General features: G+C 41.0%; 1 long non-coding RNA gene across 1 annotated transcript in view; it reads left to right on the top strand.

Moving 5' to 3' along the window:
* LOC122933878 overlaps window positions 1-10,967 on the top strand; it is a 44,631-nt gene extending 33,664 nt beyond the window's left edge. The window contains exon 3 of the long non-coding RNA XR_006388564.1: window positions 10,414-10,967. This is a non-coding gene — a long non-coding RNA (uncharacterized LOC122933878). The remainder of the gene's footprint in view (window positions 1-10,413) is intronic.
* The last annotated feature ends 2,371 nt before the right edge of the window (window positions 10,968-13,338 follow it).

Below are 13,338 nucleotides of genomic sequence, written 5' to 3'. Positions count from 1 at the left end.
TTTTCTCTCCGGCCAAAAATCCTGAACAGTTGCCGGAATGCTGGATCTGGCATTAATTTCCATTGAAATGTATTAGTGCCGGATCCGGAATTAAGTGTTTTCCAGTCTGCGCATGCGCAGACCTTTAGAAATGCAAAAAAAAATAGCTGGCTTAAATGGAGACCAATTTCTATGCCTAAAACAGGTGTAGAAAATAATGAATGAGATGGGCCTGCCGGCCTGTCCCCTTCCCACACCACGCCCACTTCTTTAGACCCGCGTTAGCAGGAAAAAGTCACAGATTGTAGCGCAAATAACCTTTGCGCCCCAATCTGTACCAGAAATACCCCTAATATATATTTTTCCTGTGGGAAATTCTAACAGTGTAATAGATGAATACATGTAATATGCTTTTCTGCTATTAATGACTATTGCCAACTGTTGAATAATAGGATGAAACTGTATTGGATATTATGAAGGTATGTCTCTTTATTATAGTGGTCGTGTACAGGAACCTCCATGTCCCATACATGTATCATTCTAAACTATCGGAATATATCTTCTGACCTAGTGAGTTTGTGAGATTGTGCTTCCTGTAGCCTTGGCAACACAAATGCGAGGAGAATAGACGGGAAATATTATCATTTATACCAGGGAAGTGTATGAGGGATGCCTATTGGATCTATGGTATTACATTGATAACTACATCTAATAGTAATCATCACTATATCTAGTGATCAGTTGTTGGAACCCATTCTCCATATTGTAGGTAGAGGTATATTGTCAATGGTATACAGTGCCTTGCAAAAGTATTCAACCCCACCCCCCCCCCCCCCCTCCCCCACTTAATTTTTTTTGTGCTTTGGTGACTCACAACCTGGAATTAACATGGATTGTTTAAGGATTTTTTTATCATTTAGGCTACTTTCACACTTGCGTTCGGAGCGGATCCGTCTGGTATTTGTCCTATAATGCAAACGATGGTATCCGTTCAGACAGAACCGTTTGCATTATATTTCACTTAAAAAGTCTAAGTACAATTTGTATTCAGACGGATCCGTCCAGACTTTACATTGAAAATCAATGGGGGGCGGATCCGTTTGAAAAATGCACCATATTGTGTCACCTTCGAACGGATCCGTCCTCATTGACTTACATTATAACTCTGGACGGATCTGTTTGCCTCCGCACGGCCAGGCGGACACCCGAACGCTGCAAGCAGTGTTCAGGTGTCCGCCTGCTGAGCGGAGGACAGACGGTGTCAGACTGAGGCATTCTCAGCGGATCCGCATCCACTCAGAATGCATCAGTTCGGGGGGGCGCTTGTGAGAGCCTTCAAACGGAACTCACAAGCGGAGCCCCGAACGCTAATGTGAAAGTAGCCTAAATTTACAGAACATGTCCACAACTTTGAAGATGTTTGCTTTTTTTTTTTATTGTGAAGCAAACAACAAATAGGGCAAAATAACAGAAAAAAATAAATAAGCATAACTATTCACCCCCCTAAAGTCAATACTTTGTAGAGCCATCTTTTGCTGCAATCACCACAGCTCCTAGTCGCTTTGGATAAGTCTCTATGAGCTTGTCACATCTTACCACTGGGATTTTTGCCCATTCCTCCTTGCAAAACTGCTCCAGCTCCTTCAAGTTGGATGGTTTGCGCTCGTGAACAGCAATCTTTAAGTCTGACCACAGATTTTCTATTGGATTGAGATCTGGGCTTTGACTAGGCCATTCCAACACATTTACATGTTTCCCCTTAAACCACTCAAGCGTTGCTTTAGCAGTGTGTTTGGGGTCATTGTCCTGCTGGAAGGTGAACCTCCGTCCTAGCCTCAAATCAAGCACAGAGTGGTACAGTTTTTTTTTAAGAATATCCCTGTATTTAGCACCATCCATCTTTGCCTCAACTCTGACCAGTTTCCCAGTCCCGGCTGCTGAAAAACATCCCCACAGCATGATGCTGCCACCACCATGTTTCACTGTGGGGATGGTGTTCTTTGGGTGATGTGATGTGTTGGGTTTGCCCGAGACCTAGCATTTTCTTTGATGGCCGAAATTTTCAGACCAGAGCACCTTACTCCATACATTTTGGGAGTCTCCCACATGCCTTTACACAAACTCACAATCTGCCTTTTTGTTTTTTGCTGAAAGTAATGGCTTTCTTCTGGCCACGCTGCCATAAAGCCCAACTCTATGGAGCGTACGGCTTATTGTCGTCCTATGTACAGATACTCCAGTCTCTGCTGTGGAACTGCAGCTCTTCCAGGGTTACCTTAGGTCTCTGTGCTGCCTATCTGATTAATGCTCTCCTTGCCCGGTCCATGAGTTTTGGTGGGTGGCTGTCTATTGGCAGGTTTGCTGTTGTGCTATGTTCTTTCCATTTGGTTATGAAAGATTTGATGGTGCTCCTGGGGATCATCAAAGATTTGGATATTTTTTTATAACCTAACCCTGACTTGTACTTCTCAACAACATTGTCCCTTACTTGTTTGGAGAGTTCCTTGGTCTTCATGGCAGTGTTTGGTTAGTGATGCCTCTTGCTTAGGTGTTGCAGCCTCTGGGGCCTTTCAAAAAAAGGTGTGTATATGTAATGACAGATCATGTGACACTTAGATTGCATACAGGAGGACATCATTTCACAAATTATGTGACTTCTGAAGGTAAGTGGTTGCACCAGAGCTTTTTATGGCCTTCCTAACAAAGGGGGTGAATACATGCGCACATGCCTATTTTCTGTTTTCTATTTCTAAACAATAGTTTTATTTATATATTTTTCTCATTTCACTTCACCAACTTAGACTATTGTGTTCTGGTCCATCACATAAAATTCAGATTAACAAAACATTGAACTTAAGGCTGTAATGTAACAAAACACGAAAAAAGTCAAGGGGGTGAATACTTTTGCAAGGCACTGTACACTCACCTAAAGAATTATTAGGAACACCTGTTCTATTTCTCACTAATGCGATTATCTAGTCAACCAATCACATGGCAGTTGCTTCAATGCATGTAGGGTTGTGGTCCTGGTCAGAATGGGAAAGAAAGGTGATTAAGCAATTTTGAGCGTGGCATGGTTGTTGGTGCCAGACAGGCCGGTCTGAGTATTTCACAATCTGCTCAGTTACTGGGATTTTCACGCACAACCATTTCTAGGGTTTACAAAGAATGGTGTGAAAAGGTAAAAACATCCAGTATGCAGCAGTCCTGTGGGCGAAAATGCCTTGTTAATGCTAGAGGTCAGAGGAGAATAGGGCCGACTGATTCAAGCTGATAAAAGAGCAACGTTGACTGAAATAACCACTCGTTACAACCGAGGTATGCAGCAAAGCATTTGTGAAGCCACAACACGCACAACCTTGAGGCGGATGGGCAACAACAGCAGAAGACCCCACCGGGTACCACTCATCTCCACTACAAACAGGAAAAAGAGGCTACAATTGCACGAGCTCACCAAAATTGGACTGTTGAAGACTGGAATAATGTTGCCTGGTCTGATGAGTCTCGATTTCTGTTGAGACATTCAAATGGTAGAGTCCGAATTTGGCGTAAACAGAATGAGAACATGTATTCATCATGCCTTGTTACCACTGTGCAGGCTGGTGATGGTGGTGCAATGGTGTGGGGGATGTTTTCTGGGCACACTTTAGGCCCCTTAGTGCCAATTGGCCATTGTTTAAATGCCACGGGCTACCTGAGCATTGTTTCTGACCATGTCCATCCCTTCATGACCACCATGTAACCATCCTCTGATGGCTACTTCCAGCAGGATAATGCACCATGTCACAAAGCTCGAATCATTTCAAATTGGTTTCTTGAACATGACAATGAGTTCACTGTACTAAAATGGCCCCCACAGTCACCAGATCTCAACCCAATAGAGCATCTTTGGGATGTGGTGGAACGGGCGCTTCGTGCCTTGGATGTGCATCCCTCAAATCTCCATCAACTGCAAGATGATATCCTATCAATATGGGCCAACATTTCTAAAGAATGCTATCAGCACCTTGTTGAATCAATGCCATGTAGAATTAAGGCAGTTCTGAAGGCAAAAGGGGGTCCAACACAGTATTAGTATGGTGTTCCAAATAATTCTTTAGATAAGTGTATATGTTTTTATATGTATTGTAACACTGTGTCTGGAAAGGTACTGCAGAGGTACTTTTGACAGCTTCTGGAGAGTAGGCCAATATAAAGTGCACAGTGTAAATTTGAGTGTGCCATAGTATACAGATTTGGTTTAAAAAATAATCAGGCAAATTGGGGTTTATAATGTTAATTCTTTGAAAAGAAGAGTGTAAAGAAAATGTATTTACACATGTAGAGTTTGAAATCTCAGTTGCCAACAAATCCCCCTGAATGCTAATTTTCAGTACAGTATTTATTAGTTGCTTGGATTATCTTCCATCAGAAAGTAATATTTTATTAGACTTAGTAATTATAGAAAACAATTTTTATAAGTTTTGGTTGTTTTTCTTATTTATTTTGGCAGTACTATGTCATTGAAAATTAAAGGGTTTGTCCAGCCTTTACCGTGATAAATTATCCTTAGGTCTGGCCATCATTAGCTGATGGATGGGGATCTGACACCCCGCACTCCACCGATTAACTGTTCGGTGTAGATGCATCGCTGGAAATCAGCACTGGAAATATGCAGCAATAAGCCTTGTAGTGGAGGGAGTTTGTTACTACAGCACTGCTCCCCACTTCAGTTGGATGGCCATAACTTAGTAAAAGCTGGACAACCCCTTTATCCTTTTGAAGCAATCAGGATACTGTCACGGACGTCTGTTGTTTCTGGTGCTTGCCACACCTTCTTTCCCCAGGTGTGTCTATTATGGTCATTTAACCGTCTCTATTTATTGTTGTTTCTCCCACAATGATGATGTGCGGTTATAGCTTCTGCTGGAGTTGTGGATAGCTGGTGTGTGGATCTCGGCTGAGTTCCTGGTGCTGCCATAGCCACTTGAAGTCCAGTGTTTTCTTTCACTTTTGAATTTTGTTTGGGTCATTTTTGTTAAGGCCTCAGGGAGACTCCTGTTCGTCCTTTCTTTTGGAGGAACAGGTTTTCTCAGTACTGACATTAGTACCAGGGTCCTATAGGGTCCTAAAGGGTGAGTTAGGTATTAGGTATTCCTGTGTATGAACTCACCTACCTCTGGGGTCTGTTTATACTGGTAGTCAGTCAGGACTTTTTATTAGGGTTTTACTGGGAGGTGCCCATCTCTTTTCCCTAGTTTCCGGGCCTTATACCCCCCCCCCCTTCCTCTTTTGCTCCTATGTTGGTGTGGTGTTTCCCTCCCACACCTGAATGTGGCAGATACACGATAAGACCTCTTATAAATTGATAGAAATCCCACTGTCAATTTACAACTGCTAGCATGAAAGATGTCAACTGAAGGGTAATCTTCATGATAATAGTAGGTATAAAAGTGGGATTACAGTATAACAGCTCTATTGTTCTCTTGCATTGCATTGATTAGTGCAATGTGTGATGCTCCAAGGAAGGCATGCTAAAAGTCCAAACAAAGAGGAGGTTAAAGAGCCAGGGCAGGAAGTGGAATACAGAGAGTGACTTCAAAAAATATTTCCAGAAAACGTTCCACCCGTTTTTATTACATAGAATGTATATATAAAAGTCACATGCAGGCTGTAAATATGTGATAAAAAAAAACAACATTTTGATGGATGTGTCCATTTAAAGCATGTGCAGGATAATGAGGCAGTGCATCATATGGCAGCAAACACATCCTGTGATGCACCGTAGAAACAGTATATGTACTGAAACTGTGGTCTTGCAGTTTAACGTTTGCTATGGATGTGTACATATTATACCTCACAGCAGTAGTCTACAACCTATGGCTGTCCACCTGTTGTGAAACATAACCATAGCCAGAAAGCCACAGGTTGGAGACCACGTCCTTGAAGAAAGGGGAGGGGACTTGATGAATAGAAAATAATAAAAGTATTCTGGACAGGACTGTAATACCTTTCGCTTCAATCTTGTTTCAAAATTATACTAAAGGCAGATAGAGTCAAAGAGAACCAACCACTATATCTGGGAACTGAACAAGATACAGCTATCTCAATATTGCATAAGAGAGTGCATTTACTCAAGGGTAGTACTAGAAGAAATCACAATTTGAATCTAACATTTTCTGTTAATAGAATTCACCAAAACTAGCTCGGCCGCCAGTTGAGTGCTTCCTATCCTACTGTAGGTATAGATAAGTTCAGTAAATGAGATCATATAATAAGTAGATACAGTGGCCCCTCAAGTAACTATATTAATTCCAAGTCCATTGTAAGATGAAAATATTGTAACTTCTGAGCAAAGCATTATGGAAAACGTGTAATTGGTTCTGAAGCTGAACAAAATGTGAACCTAAAAGAAGATAAAATGAAGATCAACGAAAAATAAGCAGATAACTAATACAGATGAAGCAAGTCTATATTTATGAAGGTCATAAGGAACTGGTGAAAGCTGGGAGGGAGAGCACTTTCTAAACTGAGGAGAGGAGCATTGGAGTGTTCCAGAAAAATTTACTGTAGCTTAATTTGCAGTACCCCATAGGGTAACTGCTAATGTTTTTCTATATAATATGCTGTTATATATTGTATATTGTATAGCCATGTATGGATGGCACAGACAGGGTTAACAATCCTGGCTCAGCCCTTATAGGAGGTTAGATGTGGCCTGGCACCACTCCTAACTTTAGATCAGTCTAGACTGGAGTTCAGAGAGAGAGAGAGATAGAGAGAGAAAGAGAAAGACAGCTGTAACTTATGCTCCCTAATCATAGGACAAAGGATAGAAGTGGAGAACTTAGAGTCTGCATAGTGGAACATTGGAGTCAGTAAGGTAACCTGCTACCAAAAGCTGGACACAACCTGGCCTACTACTATTACCCACCATATATACTACTGGAAGAGACTTGAGACAGACAGACAGAGGGGGAATGGGGCCATAATTCCCATCTTTGCCTAAATCTATAAATTATTATCTGGGAAGAATTGCACTGTGTACAATTGGAATTGTGTTTTGCAATCCTTGGATGTACTGCAACTCTTGTTTTGCACTTCAGTAAAGAGAGACGTTTATTCTACTACATCTGGCCTGGTCATTGACTCCTGCACTATGCGCTGGCCAATGCACTCTACATGCCCTTCCTTACACCTATACAACACTTATTATAAAGGGCACCCAAACTACCATGAGGTAGGAGCCCCATAACCAAGGTGTGCCCCGAGGGAATAAAGAGTGTGCCCTCCTTTCACTGCACTGACTGTAGGGAGCAACGGTGTAAGGAAAGCCACTGGGATTCACTGTCACAGCTTAACCACTACTACTCCCATCCTCCAGTCCAGCTCCTTCTGGGTTAACGGCACCTTCAACTGGTGTCAAAAAATGTAGCTCAGAACTGTAAAGAGGAATTCATGGACAGAGAAACCTGTCATGTCACCAACATGGTAGCCATCTTGAATTCTGCTATGTTCAATTTTACTTCGGTTTTTCAAATGGGTGTGTGACACATAAAACTGGTTTAGTATTTCACCAGAAAAAAATAATAATGTTTAAAGGGGTTGTCCCACTTTGCTGTTTCAATCTTACCAGCAGTAAATGTCCTGATAACTTCCTGGTTCTCAGGCAGTTGAGTGAAGGCCACGCCTCCTCATGACTCACCCTCAGAGCTCAGTCCTTGCTCGTTCATGTGGATGAGTCATCCACATGGAGCCTGCAGAGTATGTGAAGCCCATCCCCCTGCTGGGGAATCACTCAGTGACCACTGACCAATGCTAGTGAACTAATGGAGTAACTTGTGGCTGTCCTGCATTCTAATACACTTTTACACATAAAACCTGTGTTACAAACCCATTCTGTGCAGCAAAAACAATAAATCACTACAGCCCAAATGCATGTTAGCTAGTAGCCATATGATCTGTGCTAGATATAGATAGATATATTCACTGACTTATTACCCAGCTTTCCCGGTGTACAATATTATTACAGACTTATTACCCAGCTTTCCCGGTATCAGATATTATCACTGACTTATTACCCAGCTTTCCCGGTGTACAATATTATCACTGACTTATTACCCAGCTTTCCCGGTATCAGATATTATCACTGACTTATTACCCAGCTTTCCCGGTATCAGATATTATCACTGACTTATTACCCAGCTTTCCCGGTGTACAATATTATCACTGACTTATTACCCAGCTTTCCCCGTATCAGATATTATCACTGACTTATTACCCAGCTTTCCCGGTATCAGATATTATCACTGACTTATTACCCAGCTTTCCCGGTGTACAATATTATCACTGACTTATTACCCAGCTTTCCCGGTGTACAATATTATTGTACACCGGGAAAGCTGGGTAATAAGTCAGTGATAATATTGTACATCGGGAAAGCTGGGTAATAAGTCTGTAATAATATTGTACACCGGGAAAGCTGGGTAATAAGTCAGAAGTCAGTGATAATATCTGATATCGGGAAAGCTGGGTAATAAGTCAGTGATAATATCTGATACCGGGAAAGCTGGGTAATAAGTCAGTGATAATATCTGATACCGGGAAAGCTGGGTAATAAGTCTTATAGACTTATTACCCAGCTTTCCCGGTGTCTGATATTATCACTGACCTATTACCCAGCTTATATGGAACTCGGCCACATATCAGTGTATTACCCTATCTCTTCACCATTCTTTATATGACATATATTGATAATCCCCACCTCACCAATCTGAGAATGTACCAGCGCATACCTAGCTCTGCTACATATCCATTTTATGTCAGTCCTACACCTGTACTATCTCTCCACCATTCTTTATATGCCATATATTGATAATCCCCACCTCACCAATCACTGAGAATGTACCAGCGCATACCTAGCTCTGCTACATATCCCTGTTATGTCAGTCCTACACCTGTAATATCTCTCCACCATTCTTTATATGACATATATTGATAATCCCCACCTCACCAATCACTGAGAATGTACCAGCGCATACCTAGCTCTGCTACATATCGATTTTATGTCAGTCCTACACCTGTAATATCTCTCCACCATTCTTTATATGACATATATTGATAATCATATAGTTGCCCCCCAGTGTCACTAAAATTCCTATATTGTTGCCCCCAGTGTCCCTAGAATTCATATAGTTGCCCCCTGTGTCCCTAAAATTCAGATAGTTGCCCCCAGTGTCACTAAAAACCCTATATTGTTGCCCCCAGTGTCCCTAGAATTCATAGAGTTGCCCCCTGTGTCCCTAAAATTCAGATAGTTGCCCCCAGTGTCACTAAAAACCCTATATTGTTGCCCCCAGTGTCCCTAGAATTCATAGAGTTGCCCCCTGTGTCCCTAAAATTCAGATAGTTGCCCCCAGTGTCACTAAAAACCCTATATTGTTGCCCCCAGTGTCCCTAGAATTCATATAGTTGCCCCCTGTGTCCCTAAAATTCAGATAGTTGCCCCCAGTGTCAGTAAAAACCCTATATTGTTGCCCCCAGTGTCCCTATAATTCATAGACTTGCCCCGTGTCCCTAAAATTCAGATAGTTGCCCCCAGTGTCACTAAAAACCCTATATTGTTGCCCCCAGTGTCCCTAGAATTCATAGAGTTGCCCCCTGTGTCCCTAAAATTCAGATAGTTGCCCCCAGTGTCACTAAAAACCCTATATTGTTGCCCACAGTGTCACTAAAAATGCCCCCTTTATTGTCCAATACTCAATATTCGGTGGTGAGTGGGCCACTAGATCTTATACTTACCTTTTATGAAATATCCGGAGCCTCCGACGTCCGTCCTCTCGCTCCGCAGACTCGCCCGAACTGTTCGGATGTTCGCGCATGCGCTGCGCTATCTCCGACACACAGGATAAACAGCGCATGCGCGAACGTGCGCGTACTCAGAGGAAGGGAGAGGCGGCACGATAATTTGTAGGGCCGTTGTGCGCAGGCGCGGCACAGCGATTCGGCCGGAGGAAAGTGGCTGTATCCCAGGGAGACAGAAAACAACAAAGGAATCGCTTTTCATGATTTTTTGCAGGAAAGGTAGCTTTTGGTTTATAACATGAATAGGAAGATTTGTTGTTTGGGGGTAAATAGATTAGATAAAAGCTATTTTATGAAGTGGGACAACCCCTTTAAGTAGTTATTACATGACTCTCTTTCTAACAAAACTGGAACCAGCCCTGTACCTCACATGGATCCAGAGTGGCAATTAATGAATATTACTGAACAGATGCCACCACCTCAGCAATGTTACTGAGGCGGACAGAGAAATATAGAAAGGTGGGGTTCTTCAGATGCATTTTAATAAATAACTAGCTATACTAAATTTATTAATGACATGCGTTACAAAGTGCAGGTTTGAAAAACAAAGAATATTTTTCATGGGAAATATGTGTTTTTTCTTCTGTACAGACAATGTGAAGGATGGACTTATTCCAAGCAAACCGTATTGGAATAGAAAAATTCCTGGTGAATGAAGCACACGTGTCATCACAGAAGAACCAACTCCACCCAAATAGTCCTCCCATTAACCAAAGCGCAATTGACAAACCTCTTGGTTTTACACCTATTCTGGAATAGAGCAATAGTTACGTTGGACTTTTCTTTCTATTTCTTACCAATCTATCTTACATCTAGCAGAGGCAAACCAGAAGACAATATTATACTTGATAAAATAGAAAATGATGTAGTTCCCTAATAGTTTAGCTCAGATACACTTTGATCATAAAAGATGTGTAGAAATACATATTTGTAAGTACTGCACCCTGCCTTATGTGCATTTAGGAAAGCTAGCTGCCTTTAGTAAGGGCTACATTTCCTAATGGGCAATTTTAGATGAAAAGGGATAAAAAGTAATCCATCCAGATGCTGTAGAAACATACATTGACGTCAAAAGGAAAGTCATAAATCGTACAAAATGTCCTTTGAGCTAGCGAGAGATTTGATTGAGCTAGTGAGAGATTTGAACAAGGGTTTAGAGGTATTTGGAAATTTCCTTAGTTATTCCCAGGTCAGTATATCTACCCTGTATTAACAAGTCATACACTCTTTGTGGTAGGTTTTGTTTACTGCTTCAACAGTAAGTAGCTCAAACCCAAGGTCACATACCAGTCAAATATAATGAAAGTTAGCAGTCTTGTTTGCTTTTAAAATTGGAAATCTATCATTTCACTGCTCACCCTAGAAATAAACCACTGAGGCTTTTAATAGCAGTTTGCTCAAAGTCGATCTTATTATGTCGGAGTGAGAAACCAAAAATAAAAAATAAACACCAGTTATTTTTTCAAATAACTCTCCTGTTATCTTATTTCTAGTGTTGGTCGAGCAGCAAAGTGCTCGGGTGCTCGAGTAGAACACCTCAGGATGCTCAATGGAAGTCAATGGGAGAACTTGAGTATTAAACCAGGCACCCCCTGCTCTGAAGAGGGGAGGGTGTGTGGTTCACAGGAAAAGGTCAGAAATTGATGGAAACGCCACCGAAATGGTTCAGGAACAGCATGGTGAGGATGTCTGGATGCATCTTGGACTCCCAGGTCGCTGCTGGGAAAGATGTTGTCCGAGTAGTACGCCACTTTTACAGACTGACAATAATACGCACAAAACCAAAGATAAAATCGATTTTAGAGGAACAATTGTTAGGAAACATTCTTTCCTGTATATTTACTTGTATATAAAGTGCAAGTGCTGCCAAAAATTACAAGGAAGAGGCCAGGGCTCGAGTCCTGCAGGAACGCGTGGGAACGGCGTTCCTGAACTTTTTTCTTAGCATAAACGCCGTTCCCTTTCAGCAGGGCAGCGCATTGTGCCCCTCAACACTGTCGGCGCCCCGCTCTGGCGCAGCATGAAGAGAGGGACTGACAGGAGGGAAGCGCCTCAAGTGTAGCGTGGCCGAGCTCTGTCCGGTCCGTGGTACAGGAGCTTTTGTTTCCTGTACCCAGCCGGACTGACAGGAAGTGCTCACTTAGTGTGCACTTCCTTTCAGTCTGGCCGGGTACAGAAAACAAATGCTCCTGTACCATGGATCGAACAGAGCTCGGCCACGCTACACCCAAGGTGTTTTTTTTTTTCAAAACTGCTATTATTGTGTTAAAGTGAAATAATAAAAAAAAAGTATACATATTTGGTATTTCCGTATACGTAACAACCAGCTCTATACAAATAACACATGACCTAACTGCTCAGGTGAACACAATATATTTTTATTTTATTTAAAACAGTGCCAAAAAATATGACTCTCAGACAATGGAGACACTAAAATATGTAGTTTTTTCCTAAAAAAAAAAGCTATTATTGTGTTAAAATTTAATTTAAAAAAGTAGACATATTAGGTATCTCCGCATCCGTAATAACCATCTCTTTAAAAATATCACATGAACTAACCCGTCAGGTGAACACCGTAAAAAAATAAAAAACTGTGCAAAAAAAAAAGCTATTTTTTGTCACCTTAAATCACAAAAATTGCAACACCAAGCAATCAAAAAGCTACATGCCCTTCAAAATAGTACCATTCAAACAGTCACCTCATCCCGCAAAAAATGAGACCCTACCTAAGACAATCGGTCAAAAAAAAAAAATAATGACTCTCAGACAATGGAGACACAAAAATATGTTTTTTTTCTTCAAAACTGCTATTATCGTGCTAAAGTGAAATAAATAAAAAAAGTTGTCATATTAGGTATATACGCATCCGTAACAACCAGCTTTCTAAAAATATCACATGACCTAACCCCTCAGATGAACACCGCAAAATAAATAAAATAAAAACAGTGCCAAAAAGAGCCTTTTTTTGTCACCTTACATCACAAAAATTGCAACACCAAGCAATCAAAAAGGCTTATGCCCCCAAAAATAGTATGTTTTTTTTCTTCAAAACTGCTAATATTTTGTTAAAGTGAAATAAATAAATAAAAATATTAGGTATCTCCACATCCGTAACAACCGGCTCTATAAAAATATCACATAACTTAACCCCTCAGGTGAACACCATAAAAAAAATTAAAAATAAAAACAGTGCCAAAAAAGCCACATTTTGTCACCTTACATCACAAAAATTGCAACACCAAGCAATCAAAAAGGCTTATGCCCCCAAAAATAGTATGTTTTTTTCTTCAAAACTGCTAATATTTTGTTAAAGTGAAATAAATAAATAAAAATATTAGGTATCTCCACATCCGTAACAACCGGCTCTATAAAAATATCACATAACTTAACCCCTCAGGTGAACACCATAAAAAAAATTAAAAATAAAAACAGTGCCAAAAAAGCCACATTTTGTCACCTTACATCACTAAAATTGCAACACCAAGCAATCAAAAAGGCATATGCCCCCCAAAATAG

The sequence above is a fragment of the Bufo gargarizans genome, chromosome 1 (genome assembly GCF_014858855.1).
Source record: "Bufo gargarizans isolate SCDJY-AF-19 chromosome 1, ASM1485885v1, whole genome shotgun sequence".
Lineage (NCBI taxonomy): Eukaryota > Metazoa > Chordata > Amphibia > Anura > Bufonidae > Bufo > Bufo gargarizans.
This window is presented reverse-complemented; position numbering and strand designations above follow the sequence as displayed.